General features: G+C 41.7%; 1 protein-coding gene across 2 annotated transcripts in view; it reads right to left on the reverse strand.

Moving 5' to 3' along the window:
* The window catches only part of SLIT3 (slit guidance ligand 3), an 810414-nt gene that overhangs the window by 688057 nt on the left and 96735 nt on the right, over positions 1-25622 (reverse strand). The window lies entirely within an intron of this gene.

The following is a 25622-nucleotide window of genomic DNA, read 5'->3' on the forward strand; positions in this document are numbered from 1 at the left end:
CCAGCAATGTCTGGAGAACCACAGGTTACCTATTGTTGCTGTAACTCCACAAAAGCCTAGCTAATGTCAACTAAATTTATGCAACACAATATCATTGATTATTTAATCCTTTTTTCCCCACATAAAAATATGTAACTTTTTGAGAACTTGGTACAAATGGCAAGTCAGCATGATGTTGAAGCATATTATGTATTCCATTGAAAGGCTCAGATGCCCAATTTTATCGAAGTGAAAAATTATTTGCATTGCTGGGAAACAAACCTAAGAAATGCTTAAAATACTAATATATTTTTAAATTACATGGCTACCGCTACTTAAAGAAGCGTTAACAGGTACATAGCGCAGTTTACTAACATTTCCACATAGGTTATACAATCCAACAGCCAACATTCTACTTAAAATTCATGAACATGCAAAACTAGTTTGCTATCAACATAACTCAATGTAAAATACAGTTGCATGAAAACACTGCACACTCTATATTCACCATCCCCTTTGTTTCCAGTGTTCAGACATAAGTGCCAATGTGTACACAGTCAAAATAGCATTGGCAGGCGGGGAAAGTTTTCAAAAGTTAAAAAAAAAAGACTTGAAAGACTCAAAAATGAAATGGGAGGGGATTCCAAAAACTTCCCAATGAGGACTCAACATGCTCAGTGGCCAAGGAATTGTGATTGATTATTGAGGTGGAAATGGAAAATTGGGTGGGAAGGTAATGAAATGAAGTATTGTGGAGGACAAGATGGCTGACTGATTGGAACAGTCAACAGGAGAACTTCACTCCACAATATCGCATTGCAGGTTCCATTTGTATACACTAATAGCAAACTGAATTCTACAAGTGCTAACTATACAAAATAACACAAGAACGTTCAAGCATTTACATAGGCTGTAATATTAATCATAATCTTGTGTTCTGTTTTTGATCTTCACTCAAGGGAAAGTGTCTGTGCACTCACAAACAATAGGGAGTTATCAGCATGTTTGAAGGAACCTTGAGGTTTGAATCAGTACAAAAAACCCTTTAGAAAATACAATTGGACAATAACAACCCCAAAATAGACCAATATGGACTGAGCTTGTTCAGTGGGCATAGAATGTTAGCTGATGTGGCATCAGGGAGGCAGGGATGGGACTATAAAACCAGGGACTGGAATAGAATGATAGGGAACCTGAACAGAAACACGCCACAATGCAACATTCTGTTGCAGAATCCACTTTTAATGTATATACTAAAATGGTAACTATTTGCCAAGACTGAAATGTATAAAAGGTGCAACCTTTAGCCTTATCCAAGCATTTCACACTGGAAACTTTTAGTCAAGCATAGCCTTGCAAACAATTTAACCTGACTTCCCTGTCCTTAGCATGGCCCAAGAATGGTAATGATCATGGTCAAAACTCTACAGAGGCAAGAAATATTTTTCAGGCAGAAGGTCTGATCCCCTTTGGGGCAGTGTTTATTTTTATTTAGAAAAATGTTCATATACCACCATCTCATAAAACATCAGGTGGTATACAGCAATATAAAAATATTAAAAACCATTAAGGACAGTACAGAAAAGCATTAAAATGTCTGGCTACTCAAGATAATGTTAAACAACCACATAAGCCTGTTGGCAAAAAAATTTTTTTTCGAGAGATGCATGAAAGTCAAAAGCAACAATGTCTGCCAAATCTCGGCTAGAAGAGTGTTCCACAGATTGAGACCAATGAGACTAAATCCTAACTTCTGGTTGCAACCTTCCAGACCTCTGTAACATGGGGAACAACTAACAGCATTCCTCCAAGTGAACTCAGCTATCAGGCTGGGGGCCACATGTCAGTTGTAGGCAGGGACAGAGGAAAAAGTGGGCAGAGCAACGCATGTGCATTTTACCTTTATAACACTCTCACACCCCTCTGTATCCTGATCAGCAGGAGGCATCATCTAAGTTCAAGAACTTATTCCAACCAGGCAGAGTAAGGGGCTTTGCAAGTTTGGGCTCTGCTTGCTTGGGCACTTCCCCTCAGTCTCTCATATTTGAATCACCCCCCCCAAATGAGAGTATCCATCTGTGTTTTCACTCCAAGTGCTTCTATTTCCATAGTTCAATCGTATAAATAAGCCCATAAAAGTTACTAGCCTGTTAAAACCCTTATTAGTCTGCTGAGAGCTTGTAGCGGAGGGATGGAGCAGTACAAGTGATTCCGCTTGGGATGTGGCATGAACTTCATCAGCTGTTTTCAGGATACAGAGTCTAGAATTTGTGTACAGCGCTCTGCAAGACCCAACCATCAGCTGATCATCAGGTCTTGTGAAGTGCTTTGTAAACTCCCTTGCACCAGCAACTTGCACAGCAACCTGCAAGATCTGACAATCAGCAAACCCTCTTTTGACTGAACCAGGTCTTTACCTGCCCTATGCCTGACATCATATCTGACATCAGGTATAGGGCAAGTGACTGAAATGGCCTCACAGGACAAATGGGAAGACCTGGAGGGCCTAGTTAGGCTGCAGGCCAAAGGTTCTAGACTGCTGCTCTAGACCTTGAAAAATACTGGTACAAACTTATTGTAAGGAACTCTTCACAAATAATGCCACTTACATCACAATTCTAAACATGTATAAATCAGGGTAAGTGGGTACAGAATTAGAGTTTTAATTAACTCAGAACCAGAATGCTCTGATTGGCTGAGAACTGGAGTCAGACCAAAGCCCTGTTCAAGCATACAGTCTAATGTATGAGGACACAAACTATGTAGGGTCTGTGTTGCCATGTGTGCTTCCTCCCGAATATCCCCACATGCTCGACTCCCTCCACTCCCAGTTTTGGGTGTTCCAGGCAAAGGTCTGAAGGATGATTCTAAGTACAGTTAGCTGAACATGCCTGGAAGCCTTTCTGTAATAATGCAGAGTTGACAATTAGGAAAGCTGACTACACTTAAACTTTCCCTTCACACGTTTGTGCTGAACACTTGAAGGTCAAGAGTTGAAGAGGTGGGCATGTGACGTGAGGCTATTGTGGATGTGCCTGGCATGACTCTACAGCCTATACACAGTTCGTGCTCTCACATATTCAGCTAAATATCTGAATAAAGATCAAAATTACTTGGGTTTTAATGTTGGCGAAAGCATGAATTTAGCAGGTAATCTTGGGCAAGTCATACTTTTCTCAGCATCAGCTCCCTATAAAGTACTTTGCATTTTTAAGAAAGCTATATAAAATGAATAATCACCATAGTGCTTATCCACCAAGATTAACCTTTATGAAGAGGATGGTAAACTTTGATAAATCTTTCTGGTTACAGTTTACTATGTACCACTGTAGCCAACAAATGCGCCTAGACAAGAAGGTCAAAATGTAATATGGACTCACAACTAACTTTTGAATGTTTTAAATGCAAGAGCATATAACGCTACTCACATAATGAAGTGTTAAAGAACAAATAATACCATTTGGCAGCAAAATGATTTGAGAGACTGTTATTTACATAGAATCAGTGTACTACTAAATGTGTACTATTTAAAAAATTATGCCATAAAAATGGTTCTCATAAAACTGAATGTGTGTGACTTAAAGACTGTATTGCTGGAACAGAAGTTAAAATAAACTTCCTGAAACGTTTGTCTTTGGGCGCTAGTGTTTTAAAATTAAAGCTATGTTGTCGTTATTTCATTTGTGTGTGTGGTGGGTGTATATATTTAAATAAAGAAGGCAGTCATCCTTAATGTTGCTTATCCAATTTAGCAACTTGATATGAAGTCAAAGCATTGATGGATTCAACATTGTACGAACAGGTGAATCTACAGACAAGGTTCCAATTCCACCTGGTACCATAATAATAATTATAGTAATAAGCAGCAGCAGCAGCAAAAGTAGTAGTAGTAGTAGTAAATATGTTACCCACCCTCCACCTGTAGCTCCCAAGGCAGGTCACAACAATATAAAAGCAGTTTGTTAAACAATAAAATGTAAATGTACTGCCTTCAAGTAGATTCTGACTTATGGTGATCCTATGAATAGGGTTTTCATGAGGCTGATAGGCAGTGACTGGCCCAAGGTCACCCAGTGAGCTTCATGGCTATGTGGGGATTCAAACCCTGATCTTCCAGGTTGTAGTCCAAAACCTTAACCAATACACCACACTGGCAAGTTATTAAAAGGTGAAGACCTATGCAAGGAGCAATTGCTATGTTTTGCTGTGTCAGTCTATTGGTCCATCTGCTCAGGTGTGGGGAACCTTTGGCCCTCCAGATGTTGCTGAACTGCACAACTCTCATCATCTATGGCCATTGGCCATGCTTGTAGGCAGGGTGGGCAGCAGGCATGAGTGGGCCCTTGGTCACCAGACTTCAGTGGGCCCTTGGCATACGGCTGTGTTGCTTCTAGGCAACACCGCACGATGCAGCCAACACAGGCTTCAATAGGCCTTGCCATCCCACCTCCTGCATCGCTGTGTCAGCGTGCTAGCATGCTGCATGCACCAAGGAGTTGAGGCCCCTGTCACCATCTTGGGTGATGGTATGCATGTGCATGCAGCACACTAACACACTAATGCGGTTATTATGTGGGAGGTGAGACAGCCGGGCCTATTTAAGCTCATGTTGGTTGCATTGGGGGAGTGGGCGTTGCTTGGGAGGGTGGAGCTTCCACTCTGCAGTCCACATTAGCATTGGGTCAGAGGGTATGATTTGTGGCCTGAGCTAAGGAGTGACCCCTTACCCCAGGCTGCAAATCACACCCCACAACCCAATGCTAGCATGGAGTGAAAAGCAGGAGCTGTATTCTCCCAATCCCAGCCTATACATTTAGGAGGTGCTCTTCTGAGTCAAAGGGGCCCCCGCTGGCACCAGGCCTGCTTGCAGGTGCTGCTGAAAGTTGTAGTTCAGCAACATCAGGAGGGCTAAAGGCTCTCCACACCTGACCTAACTCAATATGGTCTACATTGACTGGCAATGGTGCTCCAGGGTTTCAAACAGGTTTTTCTCCCAGCCCCCTTCTTATTTATTTTATTTTATTTATTTATTTATTTTATTTTATTACATTTCTAGACCGCCCTATAGCAGAAAGCTCTCAGGGCGGTGTACAACAAATAAAATCACAATTAAAATATGAGCAAGTGTGGAAAAAATATATATATATAGTACAATTATAAAACATTAATAAAATTGCCATTGAGATTTAAATTAAGATCATATTAAGTTTAAAATGTTAAATTAAAATATTTAAAAATTTACAAAATTTAAAAAGCCTGGGCGAAAAGGTAAGTTTTTACCTGGCGCCGAAAAGATAACAGAGAAGGCGCCAGGCGTATCTCGTCTGGGAGGGCATTCCATAGTTCGGGGGCCACCACCGAGAAGGCCCTAGATCTAGTTGTTGATCTCCGGGCCTCTTTATGGGTTGGGACCCGGAGAAGGGCCTTCGACGTCGAGCGTAGTGAACGGGTAGGTACATAGCGAGAGAGGCGCTCCATCAGGTATTGCGGTCCGATGCCGTTTAGGGCTTTATAGGTAAGAACCAACACTTTGAATCTGGCCCGGAAACATATCGGTAGCCAGTGCAGCTGCGCCAGGACAGGTGTTATATGGTCAAATTTCTTTGTCCCAGTGAGAACTCTGGCCGCAGCATTTTGCACTAGCTGAAGTTTCCGAACCGTCTTCATAGGTAGCCCCACGTAGAGTGCATTACAGTAGTCCAATCTAGAGGTTACCATAGCATGGATAACTGAGGCAAGATGCTCCTTGCTCAAATAGGGTCGTAGTTGGGCTACCAGCCGGAGCTGGTAGAATGCATTCCGTGCCACCGAGGCTACCTGAGCCTCAAGTGACAGAAGCGGATCTAATAAGACCCCCAAACTACGTACCTGTTCCTTTAGGGGGAGTGTAACCCCATCTAGGACAGGTCGAACGTCAACCATCTGGGCAGAGGGTCCTCCCACCAACAGCATCTCAGTCTTGTTAGGATTGAGTTTCAGTTTATTAGCTCTCATCCAGCCCATTATCGCGGCCAGGCAGCGGTCTAGTACATCAACAGCCTCACCTGAGGAAGATGAAAAGGAGTAGTAGAGCTGCGTATCATCAGCATATTGCTGGAAACGCACTCCAAAACTCCTGATGACCTCACCCAGCGGCTTCATATAGATATTAAAAAGCATGGGGGACAGAACTGAACCCTGCGGGACCCCATATTGGAGTACCCAGGGACTCGAGTAATGTTCCCCCAGCATCACCTTCTGGAGACGATTCCCGAGATAGGAGCAGAGCCACCGCCAAGCAGTGCCTCCCACTCCTAAATCCGTAAGTCGCTCCAGAAGGATACCATGGTCGATGGTATCAAACGCCGCTGAGAGATCAAGGAGAACCAACAGAGTTACACTCCCTCTGTCTTTCTCCCGACAGAGGTCATCATACAGGGCGACCAAGGCCGTTTCTGTACCAAACCCCGGCCGAAAGCCCGATTGAAATGGGTCTAGATAATCAGTTTCATCCAAGAGAGCCTGGAGTTGGCGAGCGACCACACGCTCTAGAACCTTGCCCAGGAATGGGACATTTGCTACTGGCCTATAGTTGTCCAAATTATCAGGGTCCAAGGAGGATTTTTTTAGGAGCGGTCTCACCACCGCCTGTTTCAGGCAGGGTGGGACCACTCCCTCTCGTAAAGAGGCATTAATCACCTCCTTGGCCCAGCCGGCTGTTCCATTCCTGCTAGCTTTTATTAGCCATGAGGGGCAAGGATCCAGAGCAGAAGTGGTCGCCCGCACCTGTCCAAGCACCTTGTCCACATCCTCGAGCTGTACCAACTGAAACTCATCCAATAAAACAGGACAAGACTGTGCTCTGGATACCTCATTAGGATCAACTGCTACAATAATGGAGTCAAGGTCCCGGCGGATGTTCATGATCTTATCACGAAAGTGTCGCGCAAACTCATTACAGCGGGCAATTGATGGTGTTATTGCTTCCTGGGGACCAGAGTGTAAAAGTCCCCGGACAACTTTATAAAGTTCCGCTGGGCGGTTAAGGGATGACTGAATAGAGACAGCAAAGTATTGCTTCTTTGCTGCTCTCACTGCCTTCACATAGAGTTTGGTAGAGAGCTTCACAAGTGCATGATTACAGCCGTCGGGAGTTCGCCTCCATGTGCACTCAAGCCGTCTCCTTTCTTGCTTCATCACTCTTAGCTCCGGAGTAAACCAGGGAGCCAATTGAGCTCTGCAACGGAGAGGGCGCACCGGGGCGATCGTGTCAACTGCCCGGGCCATTTCCGTATTCCACAGCATGGCCAGGGTTTCGACAGGACCGTCAATTCTATCAGCCGGAAAATTCCCTAGAGCCATCAGAAAACCCTCAGGATTCATTAGTCTCCGGGGACGGACCATCTTAATTAAACGCTGCAGTTTTCAGTTTCTCTGCAATTTTTACTCTTAGTTATTTGCTTCATTACTTTTATTCTCCTCCTTTTTGTACTATGATTTACTATGTACTGTGGGCTAGTGATTTACACACGGAAATCACTGGATGTCATTATTACTCAACACTATTATTCACAGTTTAGCATGTAGTTTTCTCCATTGTGTCTGAGGTGATTGAAAACCTCTGTCAATGATCTGTTGGGTCTCTCTTACATAAGAAAGTTATCAACTGATATTCTAGTCAGGAGATAAGCCGGTATGTGCAAATCTGCCTTCACAGTTAGACAATATCTTTTTACACAACACCTTAAGAAAGCAGGAGGGCAATAAAACCAACAAGCCATAAGCAAACAATGAATCTCAAGCAGTGGTTCCAACAGGCGCCAGTCCTGTCAGAAGCAGGATTTTTTTAAGAGAAGAATCAGAGATAGCATTTCTCTTAAAAGGCAAATGCTTCCCAAGAAGTGGAAATTAAAAGGCGACAGTAAAGAACTTGTGAAAGCAACTTCCTCTGCCCACGTTGGTGAACAGCTCTCAGCAATTACTGTGCCGGCTTCTGCCACATGTCATTAAGATATGCATGTTATTGTTTTTATAAAAAGATGGAGATGGAATTCAGCACATGATTATAATTGAAAACAACTGCTAGTTTGAGTGCATGTGGTGAAAGATAAAATTTAAAATAATAAACTCAAATATGGCAAAGAAGTAAATATGTGCCATTCATTCACTAAGCTTGACCTAATACTAAGCCTTGAAAGAAGCAAGACCCTAAGACCTTATATAGGTGGTCTGATATATGAGTCTTGGTCTTATTGTCCAGCTAATTCCAGAATGTGGTAATTGTGCTGGCCTTCATCACCACTTTTTCAGAATATGGACTTAAAGAAATTCTACAAATGATTGAAGATCATTTCCTGGTCCCCATTTCCTTCCTAGCATGCAGTTCTGGAGTAAATTTATGTTGGCTCTATTAGGAATTGACTCATTTGGAAAAGGCTAATCTGTTTCCGGAAAGTTGTCTTCCAGCTTATAATGTTAATGCACATGCATAGATAATGTGCATGAAGTTAACATATTGCCTTCAAGGAATTATAGTTTGATTACCCCTACCTTGCACACGCCCCACACCACCACTGACAGAGACTCACAGAAATTCAGCTACCACCACTGAAACATACATACACCTGGGAACAAGGGGGGGTTACATCTGGAAGGGGGACAACCACCACACAAAATGTTTTTAAGAAGCAAGAACTGACCAAAGCAGAAAAGAAGCCCACCAAACCAAAGGTTTCTTGGTTGGGTGGCCTGGTCACATTTTTCACGGCAAGAGAGAATTTATCAAAAAGTAAAGAGTTAACATTAAAGAAATTTTGCAACTGCCCCTGCAAAGCAGCTGGTTTTAAGGCAACTGATCCACTGAATGTGCGAGCATAGAACCTTAGAGAACATGGAGCTGGAGAACTTTTGGTGGAAAAGATGTTCAGCTTGTAATACAATCAAGCACTGCCAAATGGGCAAATTCCTTTACCAAACTAGGTAATTACAGATTGCAGTGCCACCACTACTCGGATCCCGTACTACAAAGTTTTATGTAACTCTTCATAGCAACATTAAAAAAAGTGACATGTTCTGCAGACTGAGTGTTTTAAAACTAGAGCATAAAACGGACATCACTGGTAGTCTAATTTTGTGCTCAGATTGTATTACATGCTCAAAATTACAAAAACAGTAGGCTCAAGCCATCATCTTGGATTCTGAACATATACTGCCTATTTTGTTGCTCCTTCAGCTATCATTACTTCAACCACTGAAATTAAAACAAAACATTACAAGCCTGAAGGAGTATTTTTGGAGGTCCTACACTTTCCATTTGTAAAGAGTTGTGCATACATGTATATTTTTTAAAAGGCAAAACTTATTATCAAACAGAACACTACATACACTAAAATTGTATGTAGCTAGGAAAATAACATGTTTCTCCCATCCAAGTTCAAGAGCAAAAAAATAAAATGACCTAGCATGACGATTACCTAACTAAGGTTCCTTCTCTTCCCTCCCCCTTCCCCCATTCTGCAGAGCTGTGTGATAGGATTTTTCATGTTCTGCTTACATCTTAACAAACAATGGGACATAGTTTATTGATTAGACTCACTGTGGTGAGTTGTGGGGTTTTTTTTAAAAGAGAAACCATGGAAACAAATGTCTATTCATGCAAGACAGAGAAGCGTCAAGGTACCTTGGCTCCTCAGAACAAAACAGAAGCAAGATGATGGTTATCAATCTAATCCATAGCATACCGTTTTGAAACACGCCATTGTACATACATCTGGCTTTAATGATGCAGTACCCACTTCTAAGACTAAAAAGCCAGGGCTGCTATTCAAAATCAACACTCTTATGATGACTATGCTGTCTGTTACCTGCCTCCTCTTTGCAAAAGGCAAATTGACAACGTGACTTCCTCTGGGTTTCCAGGCTGGGAATTTTTACCAGGTGCATTCCTTCCATACCAATCAATCAAGTAAAGAAATTAAAGCTGCAAACCAGTTTTTAAAATATACTGAGTGTAGCTATTTTGCATTTCCACTACTGGCTGAATTTGAGTCAGGATCCTGTGAGATTTGAATGTGTTTAATAAATTGGATATTTCTCTTTAAGAGCCAGTACTATATAATAAAGTTACTAATATTTCTGTTGTTTACTTTTTAATCAATCATTAGGTATATCCCCTCCACCACCACACGGCCCTGCCTTTAGCTCTAGAGTGGCTTGAAAGTTGCTGTTGAAATTGCATACAAGGAAGTCAATTTAGGGCAATTTAGCATCTGACTTGTGCGCATTCCACAAGCCTACTGAAGCCTGGAAAATTGAGGTAATTTGGACTGGTACTTGTCCAGCATCATGAAAGGGAACAAAGTCAGGAATTCAGATTTAATATGAGTTAAATATAAGGATCAATCTTATTTGTCTGCTTATCTATTTCTTAATGGAAGGTTAAAGGGAAAGTATCTAGCCAAATAGTTTTTAAGTGTAATGATTCTAGTATCTAAATCCATCAATGACAACAGGAAATAGTGTTCATGGAACAGGAAATAGTGTTTATGAAAAAAAAAGTTCAGCATAAAAAAAAATACCCAATGACCAACACACAACATCACCTTAAATTAACACCCTATCCCACTTCATGGAAGATTAATTTCACCTCAGTGGTTGATCAGGTTTCAACATTAAAAGTTCAGGTTTTCAGGTTCAAATTTCTATGTGTAAATTAGAGGGTTAGAACCCTTCTCATTAAAAACAATGTACATAACCCATCCAATCAACTGACATGTCAATAAAAATCCCCAACCCCTGAAAAGATCTACACCAAGCTTGTCAGCATAGTACCTATGTTGCCTTAAATCACAAGCAGCAAATGAATACCAACTGCCCAGGACCCACTAATTGGATGTGGTATTCACATTGCAATAAAATTAAAGCCTCATCCTGTAATGGTAACTGGGCAGTATACAAGTAAGTCATCCCATCAGCACAAGGGTTATCACTAGCACAACAGGACTTTCCCCCCTTCCCCTTGTGCGCACCTAGAACAGATTTAGGGGTCACACGGGGAGGATTCATTGCACTAGTGGGAATCCTTGCACTTATGGGACCCTGACTTAGCGCTATGTTGGATAAAACCGTTTAAGATTGATTTTTACATGGGTTTGTGAAGGGGGAGTCTATAAGCTTACAGCATGAACAAAATAGTACAGACAGCATTTAGCTGAACTCAGAGACATCCATTCAGGTTTCTGTCATTAAAACCAACCATGTTAAAATCTAAACATTAAATTCATAGTTCAGTATGGCATGTGCTACCCGTAGCAGCAGCATTGGCTGGAGTACCCCCTCCATGTGTCACAATGTGTGACTCATTGTTAATATTTATCTCTTTTTTTTGCTATTAACACTTATCCTCTCTATCAGTTGATCTTTCTCCTTTTCTGTCTTTCTGTCTCATTCCCTTTCTCCTCTTCCCTCCAAAAGGAGATCATTATGCTGTTATGACCCACCTGTGACCCTTCAAATGAAAACTGCTGTAGATAAGAGCACTTGAATCACCCAAGTCCAGCCTCATTTTAGTTATTGACTTACAGGTAAATCTGCAATGGAACTTTCCCATCACTGACCCGGTTGTGAATAACAACAGCCCACTTCACCCGACTGCTATCATGGCTTTAACAGCTACACAGCAAATATATATTCAAGAGATGTCCCCATCACTGTATCCTCATGGTGGGAAAAGATTCATTAACGATCACTGCATCACAACTGCCTTATGGGGTAAGCAGGCTGTGCATGTTCTGTTCTTGTTCATGCCACCGCTCCTCTTTTCCTCAGAATCTTAGCCATGGAAGAACCAGAGCTATGAGCCAGATATCGCCTCCTTTCTCCACAGTGAAGGGGCAGCTTGTTTCCCCCATACTGCCTTAGGCATAAATAGACAGCATAACACCAAGCATCAGCAGTGTGTGTGTGTGTGTCCCAAACCCCAACACAAAATTAAATTTTTTTTTTTAAAAAAAGGACCTAAGGCCCGTCCATATGATTGTATTGTATTGCTTTGAGTCCTCATTAATTCACTGTCATTCAAATGATGTTGCAAGCTAGTACAGATTTTTGCATTCACAAATCCACATTAGAAATACCACAGAAAAACCGATATGCTTTCCTGTATCATAATCAATTTGGTAAGTGCACTGGGCAGAAGAAAAGCTCTTTCCAAATGGTAACAGCAGAAAATAGTGGGAAACAATCGAACATGGAAACGGATTTGCCTCCCAGTTGGACAAATTCAATGGAATCGGGAGTAACCAGTGGCTCCCATCCTTAGTATGCACTGTTATATGTAACAGCCCAGATGTTTATTTTGCTTGTACTTTGAGGGGGTGTCCATTAACTTTGCTCTTTTGCATATCCATGAACTTGCGCATGCGTGGGAATTTAAAAAAAGATATATGTTTCTGCGCTCTCCCGAAAAAGCGTGCAAAAAGCAAACAACCATTATGGACCAATTACTGAAAAGGGGTGGACTGAAGGGAGTGGCCAATGTTAAAGCGATTTAGACACCTCCCCCAAAAAAGCCCACACATATGGATCCTTGAAAACCAGGTTTTCACAATATAAATCCGACCACAAACAGGACACGTATGGATCTCAAAGCCACCAACTGAAGATGGAAAACGTGGATTTTACAGTTAAGTATGGATGGTCCCTAAGACACCAAGAGAAAGCTGAATCGTACTAAGAAATTAAACAAATATTGCTACGTTAGCTAACCTACGGAAGACAATCGGAAAGAGTCCCAATGTTCACCCATAGGTACAAAAGAAGCTGCCTTATACCAGGTAAAACCATTGCTCTATCTAGCTCAGTGTTGTCAACACTGACTGGCAACAACTCTCCAGCATTTGAGACAGGGATCTGTCTCAGTCATGCCAGGGGATGCTGTAGATTGAACCTGGGACCAGATGCCCTACCAATGAGCTATGGCCCTTCCCTAGACTGATCATGCAGTATCCTTGAATGGTCAAAAGTGGAGACAAAAGAATAGGGCATTATATTCCATATTTATCCTGTTTAGCCTCAGTGGCTTTGAGTGACAGGCTGACCAGACACCCAGTACAGTGAGTTGCTCATAGCCAAGAATACATTCTTAACTCTTTTTGAAGGCAGAAGAAATGATGTGAAAAGTGGTCATTAGTAAGGAGACTAATCAGGTTATCTTTAGTAGACTTGACATAATCAAGACTGAGCGCTTTCAGGTTGTGTACTCAAAGTGGGACAGGACTTGCATGATTTGATTGTTTCGGTCGAGTGCAGGCCAGAGAGGTTGTAGTTCCAAGAGATACACATCCTGCCGGGGCAGGCCTGAGACACAAGACTCACTTATTTTATGCTTTTATACATTTTAAATTGCGTAATATAATAAAATCTGTAAGTGGTTTACATAAACACAATAAAAATACAATGACATTCCTAAAATAAAATGTCCTAAAAACTGCAAGATAAATGCAAGATACAAACAAAACAATAGATCACAGCTGGAGCTCTGTCACACAGCTTTAAAAACACATGCAACAAAATGATCTCTGTTCAAGTCACTCCATTCCATTCCTCATCTCCTGCAATTTTTTCATTTTCTGCCAAAAGTCAGGGAGCATTTTGTGGCTCAGTGACCCTGTTTAGTCCTCACTTTGCTGCTTTGCTCCCCCTTTTAGGGTTATTTTCCTTTAAAAATTCTAGAAATCTGAAAACTTAGCATTTTCCTCAAGCCGGCTGATACCTCCCTCCTGTGGATGGGTAGTGTCATTTTGACTACATAAGCAACAGCAGTCATAGCCTGAGTATTGGAAATGGAGGAGACAAGCAGGATCCTGCAACCAACTGTTGCAGTGTATACGTTACCTGAACATATGGATGAGGCCATAGAAAAAATATGGGTTTTTTCTGTTTGTTGACTAAGTTGTCAACAAATGCTCTAAATAAATAAAATAAGTAAATTCTAAATAAACACTTGATTTTTTTTTCATAATACGATCTACTCTTGAGAACAACACAAACTTCTCTTTTCTTGCTCTCACCTTGAAATCATAAAAGTTGCTTTCTGGAAGCTGAAACTTGATCTCTCTTTTCCCACTTTTAGTAATGTGCTGTTTCCTGAAGCTTGATAAGAAAGGTGAAATAATTCAGACTCTAATTTTGCAGCTTTTCCTTAGAGCCATTGATTCACCTTTCCCTCGATGATGCAAATTATACTTAAGAAAGCAGCATTTTGAACAACTTTGACATATAATTATAAATAATTTTAGCTTTTGTTCAAAAGCTTGCATCAGCTTTAGATTAGGTGCTGTGAATGCTTCGGAAGCACCAGCACTGGCGTTGCCTTCTTCATTCTTGTATGTTGCTATGTTTATGCCAGAGCTTGGAAGATTACTTTTAAAAAGTAATAAATTACAGTTACAGTTACATGACCTCCCAAAAGTAGTAATTACTATTACAATTACAATTGCTCTGAAAGTAACTTATTACTTTACTTTTACTCAAAAGTAATTGGTACAATTACATTTTTGTTACTTTAGAAAAAAATTGCCTACAAGGTGCTAGCCTTGGCTGCTGCTCATCTAAGTAGCCTAAAACAACATTAAAAATAAGCACACACACACAGAGGGTAGTAGAATTTTTTTTTATCCATAAGATTAACAGAATGGCATAACAGAATCTCACATCCCCTCACCCCACCCCCAGCAATGATGATACCCCAACACACATATTTTTGTATATATATATATATATTGACTCCAGCTTTTTTCTCCTTCCACTCCTGTCAATTTTTAAACAATTGTTTGCTCCACCCCGTCTCGCTCTCCACCACCTCCCTCGTCGCCTCCATAGAGCATGAAGGAAGAACAACGCTGCACAAAAGCCCAATTTGAAGCACATGATTTTTATTCACAAATCAGTGGAGCTGAAGACTTCTCCTGCTCCCCCCCAAGTAATGCACAAAAGTAATGCTGGAAACATTACAATTACTCCTCAAAAGTAATGAAGTTACTACTACTCGTTCTATTTCCAGCAAAATGTAATGAAGTTACCCACTCGTTACTCAAAAAAGTAATAAATTACAAGTAATTCGTTACTTGTAACTAGTTACTTCCAAGCTCTGGTTTATGCACACATCAGTGGAAAAAAGATGCCTTTTGATGCCTTTGACATCATCTACTTTACCTCATACAAATTGCACTAGTGCTGTCTGCCTTGTTATTAAACATAATAATTAATCCCATATATCACATAAGTTAACATTCAAATATCCTTTATCAATAAATTATTTGTATTTATTACTTGCAAACATATTAGGCTCTGTAAGGAGCAAGCTTTTTCCATCTGCCTTGCCCCACCATATTGCCTGGACCCTTATAAGGAACAGCTGCCGTCTGAGAGGTATTACTGCAGGGTGAGACTATGCTGGGACCATTAAGGGGCAAGCTTTTCTCATCTGCCTACCCCCCCTACTCTTTCTGACATCTTTCTGGGGACTACCCTTTGCCAGTAAGATGAATGTATTTGGCTTTTAGGTGTGTGTGTGTTTTAAATGTTAAGTTTTCACTGTCTTAATTTTTTATTTTTTTCTCTTATTTGTATTTGTACATATTCTTTCTGAGTCGCCTTGGGGACCTTGTTGGCCAAAAGATGGCATAGAAATAAACATAAAAGAGGACAGCTGGATGTCAATATCTACTTCACCTCCTATGAAGTGGGGATCAAATTTCTGAATGTCCAGGTTGTTTTAAACCAATTTCCCCCACTATGAAAAATCTACAGGAACTGAAGACAGCAGCTTCAGAAAATGTAATTATAATACCATCTCAAACGACAGCATCAAAGAATCATGGTCATGTAAGCCCACACTAATCCTTTTGTTACAGAACGGAAAGCTTTTATTTGGAGTCATCAGTAGCAGGAATTCTCTCTTAGAGGCAGAATAGAGGCAAAGCAGATAACTTCCCAAGTTCATTCATGGTTCTATAACTCAATGGCCTTTATTTTATTAAAAAGAGGGCATAATGTAATGTAATTTGCTGATTTACAAAAAGTATTCATTTTAGCTGATAACATTCTTAGTCTATTCACAGTTTTCATGGTTGAAGCTGCATTTGTAAGCTGAAAGAAAAGTCTCTCATGTCTAGTAACTCCAGAAGTTGCCTATTTATATGTAATGAGAAAAAATATGTTTAGATGAGCCTCATAAATAATATGCTTGTAATTATTATCCTGTTATTCGGGAAGCATTAACAGTAGCATGCTTCTGACATTTACTGAAAACATGCCACACTGCTTAGACTTTCCTAACAATTAACAATGAATTCTATAGTCCTATATTTCTTGATCTTCTGATATTTATACTTTTTGAAATGATTTTAATATGTGTTTTTATGCTGTGAACTGCTTTGAACTTTTCTCAATACTGAGTAGTATAAAATATGTTAAACAATCAATAATATAATTCATTGTAAGATATTTAAAAAGCTGCACTTTTGCATTGTATTAATGTAAATGATGTCACATGTTATGTGAAAAGGAATTTCTCACTTGAAAGTTCTTTTTGTTTGTTTGGAGTACCACTCCTATCAGACAAATCATCTGCATGTACAAAACAACGTTACAGTTTAGTGAAACCAAAATGTATTCAATAAGAAAGAAAGAACCCCAAAGTTGTAGCCTACGAAGTGCACAGGCCAGGAATGTTATGGGTGAGTTGAACTGAACTGTAAGGAACCTCTTTCATTTTGCCAGTTTGTGAGGAGCAGGCAAAAAACAATTTAAAAAACACAGAAGAAACCATCAACATTAATAACAAAGAAAGTTATTTATGTCTCTGCTAGTTCTCCACAGTGTCAAGCAGACATAAAGCATCCATTCCCATAAAAAGAACTAAGAAAAAGGGGGGACCAAGATTCAATGAAACATTTTATTCATCATGCTAAAATAAAACATTTCATAATCCATTTTTTAATTTCCCCCCCATTTTTCCAATTTTTCAGAAAAAAAAGGCTTTGGGGAAAAACCAGTTTTTTTCTTAATTTTTCTGGGGGGTTTCTGGGCCTTCACATCTCTACTTAGAAGTAAGGCATATTTTGAAACAAATCCATCAGAACTGCACAGGATAAAGGATACTTAAATACAAATCACACATAAAGCAGCAGAAAAAAGAAGCACATTTCTCTTCTCGCTTTTATCAATCAAATACGCAAGCCAACTCTAAGACAGACCACAGTAAAGAGACACTGAAAGCTTTTTCCAAAGCAAACAATCACAAATGGCAAATTTCTTCTCATGCCAATGCAGCTATACTAAACACATGGAGTAAAAGAGGAAATTAGGGCAGGACATTGTTAGGGTGTCCCCAGCCAGTAATCTCTTGACAGACACATATTTCAGCAACAGAAGCATCTGCAAATGTGTCAGTGTGTAGCAATTGCATTCCCTTTACAGTGTACACTGAAGTCTCCTGCGATGCAGTACACAAGCATCCAACTTTGATTTGCTTGTTCTTGGCAGATTACCACATTTTTAAAGGTTGTAGCTACTAGATAGAAAGCCCCTTGAAAAACTTCCAAAGAGTTTACAATACAAACTTTACAAATTGCTTGGTTAGATGTTGTAACTAGAGAGACAGAGAACGAGAACATATACACACATCATGATGGTACATCAAATTATAAATCTAATATAACTAATAATCCTTGCTTATATTTGACAGTGTAATTATATAAATCTACTCAAGTCTAAATATCTATCATTGATCATGTGTTTGCCCAGTGGCGTACCTAGCGTATTTGACACCCGGAGCAGATCATTTTTTAACACCTCCCTCCTCTATATGACAAAATTATTTTCAGTAATACTCATGAAATGAAACAACAACAACAACAACAATAATAGTAATAATAATAATAATAATAATAATAATAATAATAATAATAATAATAATAATAATAATAAAAGGTAAGTTTGGCAGAGATTCATAAAAATCCCGTTCTCCCACTCTGAGTTGGGGCTCTCATTGTTATTTCTCACAGTCCTCAGTACCTTGGGATGATTTCACACATTACTTGGTAGCAAGTGTACATTCAACAGGGAATTGTGGCTCTCTGAGTCACAGTAGACGTTTAACAGCATGGGTTTATGTGCTGTTATTAATTTAAAGCATCATATCCCACTCTTCAGTTTGTAAAACTTTCCACAGGAAAGGTTTTTAAAGCACAGCATGGGCAAATGGGGGTGGTGGTGTTCCTGAATCCTTCCTTCACCTTGCTTCTTCCCATTACTTCTAACCCACTGTAGTTGTTTTTTCCTGGTGAGGCTCCAAGACCAACACTAATACCTAATGGGAGATAAGGGGGGGAGAGGTACAGGTTGTGGAAGGCTTCAGACCCATTCTCCTGCCCACCCATGATGAGCTTTAGATGCCTTCTCCTTTAATTTCCTCTTTCAACAAGCCTTTAAGTTGAGACCTATCCCAGTCTGCATCTGCGTCAGAACTGTTTAACACGTTTTTAATAATGTTTTTAACCCTTTCTAAGGTTGCTTTTTAAAATGTTTTTAATGCTGTTTTGTTTTAATGTATTTTAAGAACTGTTTTTATGATGGTTTAAAGTGTTTTAGTGCTTTCTTTGCCGCCCTGGTCTCCTGCTGGGAGGAAGGGCGGGATACAAATTAATTAAATTAAATTAAATTAAATTAGACTGGGATAGGTCTCAACTTAAAGGCTTGTTGAAAGAGAAAAGTCTTCAAAAGGCGCCAAAAAGATAGCACAGATGGCTGTAAAACATGGCCCTACTGTATTGTGCAGAATGAACCTCCTGATAAGATGGTATCTGCAGGAGGCCCTCACCTGCAGAGCACAGTGATCAACTGGGTATATAAGGGGTAAGACGGTCTTTCAGGTATCCTGGTCCTGAGCTGTATAGTACTTTGTATGCCAAAACTAGAACCTTGAACTAGACCTGGTAGCAAATGGGCAGCCAGTGCAATTCTTTCAGCAGCGGGGTGACATGTTGGCAATACCCTGCCCCAGTGAGCAGTCTCGCCGCCGCATTTTGCACCAGCTGCAGCTTCCGGACCAACCTCAAGGACAGCCCCACATAAAGCGCATTTCAGTAATCCAGCCTAGAGGTTACCAGTGTGTGAACAACAGTGGTCATGCTATCCCAGTCCAGAAACGGCCACAGCTGTCTCACCAGCCAAAGCTGGTAAAAGGCACTCCTAGCCACTGAGGTCACCTGGGCCTCTAGCGACAAAGATAGATCCAGGAGCACCCCCAGGCTATGGACCTGCTCTTTCAGAGTGAGTACGACCCCGCCCAAAGCAGGCAACTGACCAATTATCCGAACTCAGGAACCACCAACCCACAGCGCCTCCGTCTTGCTAGGATTCAGGCTCAGTTTATTGGCCCTCATCCAGCCCACCGCCGAGTCCAGGCAGCGGTCCACAGCTTGCACGGCCTCTCCCGATTCAGATGTTACGGAGAAATAGAGCTGGGTATCATCAGCATACTGCTGACACCTCGCCTCAAAGCTCCTGATGACTGCTCTCAAGGGCTTCATATAGATGTTAAATAGCATGGGGGACAAGATGGTACCCTGCGGCACCCCACAGCACAGCTGCCAGGGGGCCGAAAGACAGTCACCCAATGCTATTATCTAAGAATGACCCTGGAAATAGGATCGGAACTACTGTAAAACAGTGCCTCCAACACCCATCTCACCAAGTCGGCCCAGAAGGATACCATGGTCAATGGTATCAAAAGCCGCTCAGAGATCAAGTAAGAACAACAGGGTCGCACTCCCCCTGTCCTTCTCCTGATAAAGGTCATCCATCATGGTGACCAAGGCCAATTCAGTCCCATAACCAGGTCTGAACCCAGACTGGAATGGGTCAAGATAATCTGTTTCATCCAAGAGTACTTGCAGTTGCTGCACCACAACCCTCTCAATCACCTTCCCTAAAAAGGGGGTATTTGCAGCCGGTCGGTAGTTGTCACAAACCAATGGGTCCAGGGTGGGCTTTTTCAGGAGTGGTCGAATCACCGCCTCTTTCAGGGTGGCTGGAACCACTCCCTCTCGCAATGATGCGTTGACCACACCCTGGATCCACTCGGTCAGACCCCCTTGGCAAGCTTTAATAACCCAAGAAGGGCAAGGGTCAAGAGGACACGTTGCTGGCCACATCAACTGAAACCGTTCCCAAGAAGTTGCAGCAGACGTTGCACTGGACACCTCATTGGGGACTACAGTAGATATGGATGGGACATCAAGACTGCTACGGAGGTGAGCAACTTTACCCTCAAAGTGCCTTGCAAACTATTCACAGTGGGCCTCTGAAGGGTCTAAGACTCCATTTCCTGGAGTTGATGTCAACAGACCCCTGACAATATGTAAAAGCTCCACCAGACGGCTACTTGAGGATGTGATGGAGGCAGAGAAGTGGGCCTTCTTCACCGCTCTCACTGCCATACAGTAGGCACGGTTATGATGTTTTACTCGTGCCCGATCAGCCTCACAGCACGTCTTTCGCCACTTGTGCTCTAGCCATCGTCCAGCCTGTTTCATTGCCCTTGGCTCACTGGTGTACCAAGGTGCAAGCTGGGCTCCACAGTGCCGGAGAGGGCGCTCAGGGGCAACCGTGTGGAGAGCCCGACGCGCCTCACTGTTCCACACCGTGACAAGGGCTTCAACAGGGTTACCTGCTCTATCTACTGGGAACTCCCCCAGGGCATTCAGGAATCCAGTGGCTTCCATTAGGCTCTGGGGGCGGACCATCTTAATCTTTACAAGAAAGAGATGCTGCCGATGTTTTCCCAGCAGCGGCCCCATTCGTCACCTCATCCCAACCTTGACCTGTAGGTTCAAGACACCCAGCCCAGCACCGCCCGGGTTTGCTCTTGCTCCGCTGAGCTGGAGCCGCCCTGCCCATCTGGCTAACCTGGCCGCTTGCATGAGTGGGCACCAGCCGCAGTGGTTCCGGCTCTGCACCAAGGCCCCCCTATGCAGTAGGAAGCCCACCAGCTCCTCATGGCCCCCTGCTGCTGCAAACTGCAGCCCCGTGTTGCCAGCCTCATCTGTGCAGTCCACAGGCACCGAGCTGGGAGGGAGGCCTGCTGCAGCTCCAGCCCCACCAGACGTACAGTTGCCAGGCTCCACTGCTGTCGCTTCCTCTTCACTTGCCCCAGCAGCCAGCAGGGGTCCCAACAGGAGTAGCCGGGCACTCTCACAGTTGCCCTAGTCACAAGTGCAGAGCAGCAGCTGGACGCCAGCCGGCACCCCACACTCCCCCATGGGTGGCCCTGCGTTCCACCGGCTGCCTCTGTTGTTGTCCTCCACTCTGCCCGTTGGAAAGGAGGAGGGAGGGACCCGGCCAGAATGTGGAGAAAGTGGCACTCTGGTTGGGGAGGTGAGGAAGTGCTGCACTGCTGAGGTCTTCCAGCAAGACGGGGAATGGGGGAGAGAACCAGTGGTTTCAATTAATGAGGAAAAAGGAACGAGGTGCTTCGGAGGCTCTTTGAGTTTGCACCGGGGCTCCTCACTAGTTTATATTCAGAGAGCCAGCACTAACAGTAGCTCTTCATCAAAATATTCCCATTCCAGATATTCTCACCCTATACATGCACCCCCTTATTGCCTGCACCCAGGGCGGACCGCACCCACTGCTTCGCCCTTGGTACGCCACTGAATTTGCCTACGGCATCTCAGAAGACTGTTAAAGGACTGATGCCTATATTAACAGCTCATTCAAAAGTGAGAAATTTCATTTTTAGAAGAACTCAGAAAAACATCCTAATTCAAACTCTGCAATTAATAACACAAGAGGGCTTCTGGATGAATCCATAACTGAAGGAAGCATATCTCAAATATACTTTTTTGGAAATACTTGTTAATATGGCATGAGCAAGCAAATATGAGTTATAGCTTTAGGAAAGAAGGTTACCCATATAACGCATTTTGACATAAAAACTCAACAGGGCAGTGCGTAGGAGGAACACCATCCTAATCAAGCCAAGGAACAGGCAGGCCAACTCCCACACATATACAAACAAATCATAGAGGTAAAGAGAGTTAACATTTCTTAAATTTTGTAGGTTGGAGTAAAATAATTTGATTTATTTTATTTATTTGTAATGCTGAGTTTTACATTCCAAGTCCTGCACCATCTTCTGGCTAGACCAACTGGAGAAAACTGGAGTGGACCTAGTCACTGCTAAGGTCATGCAATAAGTGTTGTCGGACCCACAGACTGACTGGGGTACCTCCTCCAGTGTAGCTACTTCCTCTGATATTTTATTTTGCACTCCATACCAGTGCAGCTTCCCCAGCCTTCCTGTGACCTTACCAAACCATCAAGTATGGAAAGGCTGAGGAAAATTGGGAACATGGCAGGTGGCTGTTGGCATCCCTGGACCCTATGGTGACAGGGGTGGAGCACTGTGTCTCTGAGGTGCCCTCTGTTCCTGACTCTAATGACCCTGCCAGACCTGAACCAGGCCATACTCTTTGGTGCTGAGCTATGCATGGGAGCCCAGCCTTAACCTGGATAGGGTGGCGTGGCTCATTCTCCTATTCTCCATGTTGATGAGCCAGACTGCTTGCAGGCCAATGAACAACACATGAGCCTTGTGGTGGTGATTTGGAGGTATCCTTTTCCACAAGAAAAAAAAATACCAACAATGCCTCTCCTCTAAGAACCTAGTGCCAGTGCCAAGGAAGTGTATGTCTGTGTGTGCTTGCTATCTTTCTGTCCTTTTGTTTCTCTCCTGCTCTTTCTCTTTCATAAATTGCTGAGCCCTATAAAGCCAGGAAGGCCTCTGTTGCATTGACACTAGCTCAGGCCACTCTGGGATAGATTAACCACAGTTTGCCCAGCTTCAAAAAAAATGGAAGCAAAAGCTTCTGACAGCGGTTCTGGAAAAAGAGTGGGAGCATGGCTACTGGGGAGAGCAAGGCTAGGTTCATTCTTTTAACCCTAAACTATGACTTAGCCTCTAACTTCAATGCCAGCTCAAGTGTGGGAAGAAGGGCTATTTACATTGATGTGAAAAAAGTGGGAATGTACTCTTCCTCTGTTATACTTTGTGTAGCAATGTGTGTGTGTGCGTGCATGTGCAAGTGCATGTGTTATCATGTGCATGGCTTGACTTACTCAATCTCCAAACCCATTGTGTGGAAGCCAAGGTGCAAGCTCAATTATAATGTGAAATCTGCCTTTAAGATATTAAGATAATACAATGAAAGTTGGTAAGGGTTATTTACAGTACAATTCTCCATATCAAGTTCAGACACAAGACTGACCACTGTATGGAGAGGACTCACAAAATCTACTGTAATGTACTACCTGAAGATATACTTCTTGGGCATCATGATCTACTAGCTTAGAAGGTTTAAGTGACTTTGTACATTTTAATTTACCACAAAAGCATCTCTTGCATTGGTGTGTCAACATAAAATGTGTTGCTATGGTGAAGAAAACACACACAGACACAAAGAGATCAAAATTGACTGAAGTCATGTCAAAAGCACTTTGTCGAAAGAATAGGAAAAAATTCACAAGAAAATAGGGACACATCTATTGTTTATGTTGTTTTTTTGCACCTCAGAAGGCGTAGCTGAGAAAAAACAGTCACAGAAGTATGTATTAATTGCAGGGCAAGTTGTCAAAAGAGAATGCAGAGAATAACCAGAAAAGGCTACTTTCCATGCTGTTATTAGAGAAGGAAAATTATGCAATCTTATTACAGAATTTAAATGTCAAAATAATTTGTACACCACAATTACCATTTAGATGAAGGATTACATCAACACCAAATAATATCTTCCCCACAAGCTGTTCAACATGTAGTAGTCTTGTTCTCAGTGCTTAAGGTGGTGTATTTCTTTATTGGTATGCTTCTGGTGCTTTCAACAGAAATATATTTTTAACAGTACTACATTTCACACTAGACAATAGTCTCATGTTCCCTAACAGGTTTGAGCAAGATTGTGTGCTGCTTTTCCATGAGTTCATCTTAGGGCTCCTGTAACATCTAAAGGCCTGCATTGTACAAGTCTTTTCTACAGATTCAGCACACCATTACAGCAGTATCTCAAGATGAACTTCCAGAAAAATGGCTTCGCTGGGTTCTATGGGGAAAACCCATGAAATTAACCCTACCCACATGATTGCAGACCTTTAAACATTGCAGAAAAACTCTAAGATGAGTTCAAGAAAAAATAGCTCCTATGGTGCTCCTGAAATATTCTTTCATCTGAACCTCCGCTGCTTGAAAGGCATATCCTGGAATTAGGCATATCCAATGGTATTATGAGGAACACTATATTAGTCCTAGGACAGGCAAGCATTGGCTGCCCAAGAGCAGTAGTCTGTGCCCAAGTGATGCCATTCAGATCAACAGCCATGCTAGAATTAGCAGATTTAGAGGACCAGGTGGAAGTTTACTGGCCTCTTGTGCCACCTCATCCCTGCTGAGTTAGTTGCTGCCATCTGTAATGGTGGCACCACAGCTCAGCAGAAAGCAGGTCAGCAGTTCTTTCATCTGACAAGCTGCACTGTGATGCAAGGGAAAGGCATCTGGATTCTACTGCTGGGAAAGAGGAATTCTGCCATGGTTTGGGACCCCACACACACGCACACTTAAAACTTTTAAATAGTGGTCTAGGTTACACTCTTTCACTTGGGACAGCTTTTATTTCCTCAATGATTTTTTTACCATGAGGAAAAACTCCTGATAAGCCCATGGCTCCAGCCTGTTGACTGATTCTTCAAAGTAAGGCTCATACTTGATTAGCTCATCTCCATAGTTTTGTTCAGAATGTGACCCTTAATTCTATAAAGCCTTAATCCCATTTAAGTAAAGATTAACTTTATTTGCCCTTTCACCATGAAATAAACTTTTAAAGTTAACCATTGGAACTGTTCATGTCACTTTGGTGTATTTCCTGATTAAAAGAATAATCAGAATCCAGCATCCTATCAGGAAAGTACTACTGTGAAAAAGACAACTCCTGGTAATAGTCAATTGCAAGATTACGGTTGATTTGTCTTTTGAAGTTTTTTTTTTTTACTATACATCTTCATATTTGTGGATAGGAATAAGCCACCCAATTCATGTCCTAAATTGGTACAGATCAAAGTAGGAGGAGATATCATTGATCTGCTAAAATTAATTTTAAAAAATTTAAAAAGGATTTTTTCAAGTGCATTGCAATTTCAACTCTGTAGATTAATTAGATAAACATTTCTCCATCAAAAATCCTAAGAAAACGTCCTTCTACGAGGATTTCAGCACACAGACACTGCAGAAGCACAAAGACCTGTGCTATTGTACCAAGAAATTGCAGGCAAATAGAATCAAGTATATATGGAAATTTCCTTTTATTTATTTATTTATTTATAAAAGTATTTATATAACATCCTCACATAAAATATCAGGATGGTGTTCAGCAATATGAAAACATTTCATTAAAAGCAGTACTGAACAATAATTAAAATGACTGACAACAAGAATTTTTTTAACTGCATAAGCCTGTCATCAAAAAAAAAATATTCCGGAGAAAGTTAAAAGCAAGGATACCTGACAAACCTCTGTTGAAAGATTGTTCCACAGCATGGAACCACTAAATGTC

Source organism: Rhineura floridana, chromosome 3 (assembly GCF_030035675.1).
Source record: "Rhineura floridana isolate rRhiFlo1 chromosome 3, rRhiFlo1.hap2, whole genome shotgun sequence".
Lineage (NCBI taxonomy): Eukaryota > Metazoa > Chordata > Lepidosauria > Squamata > Rhineuridae > Rhineura > Rhineura floridana.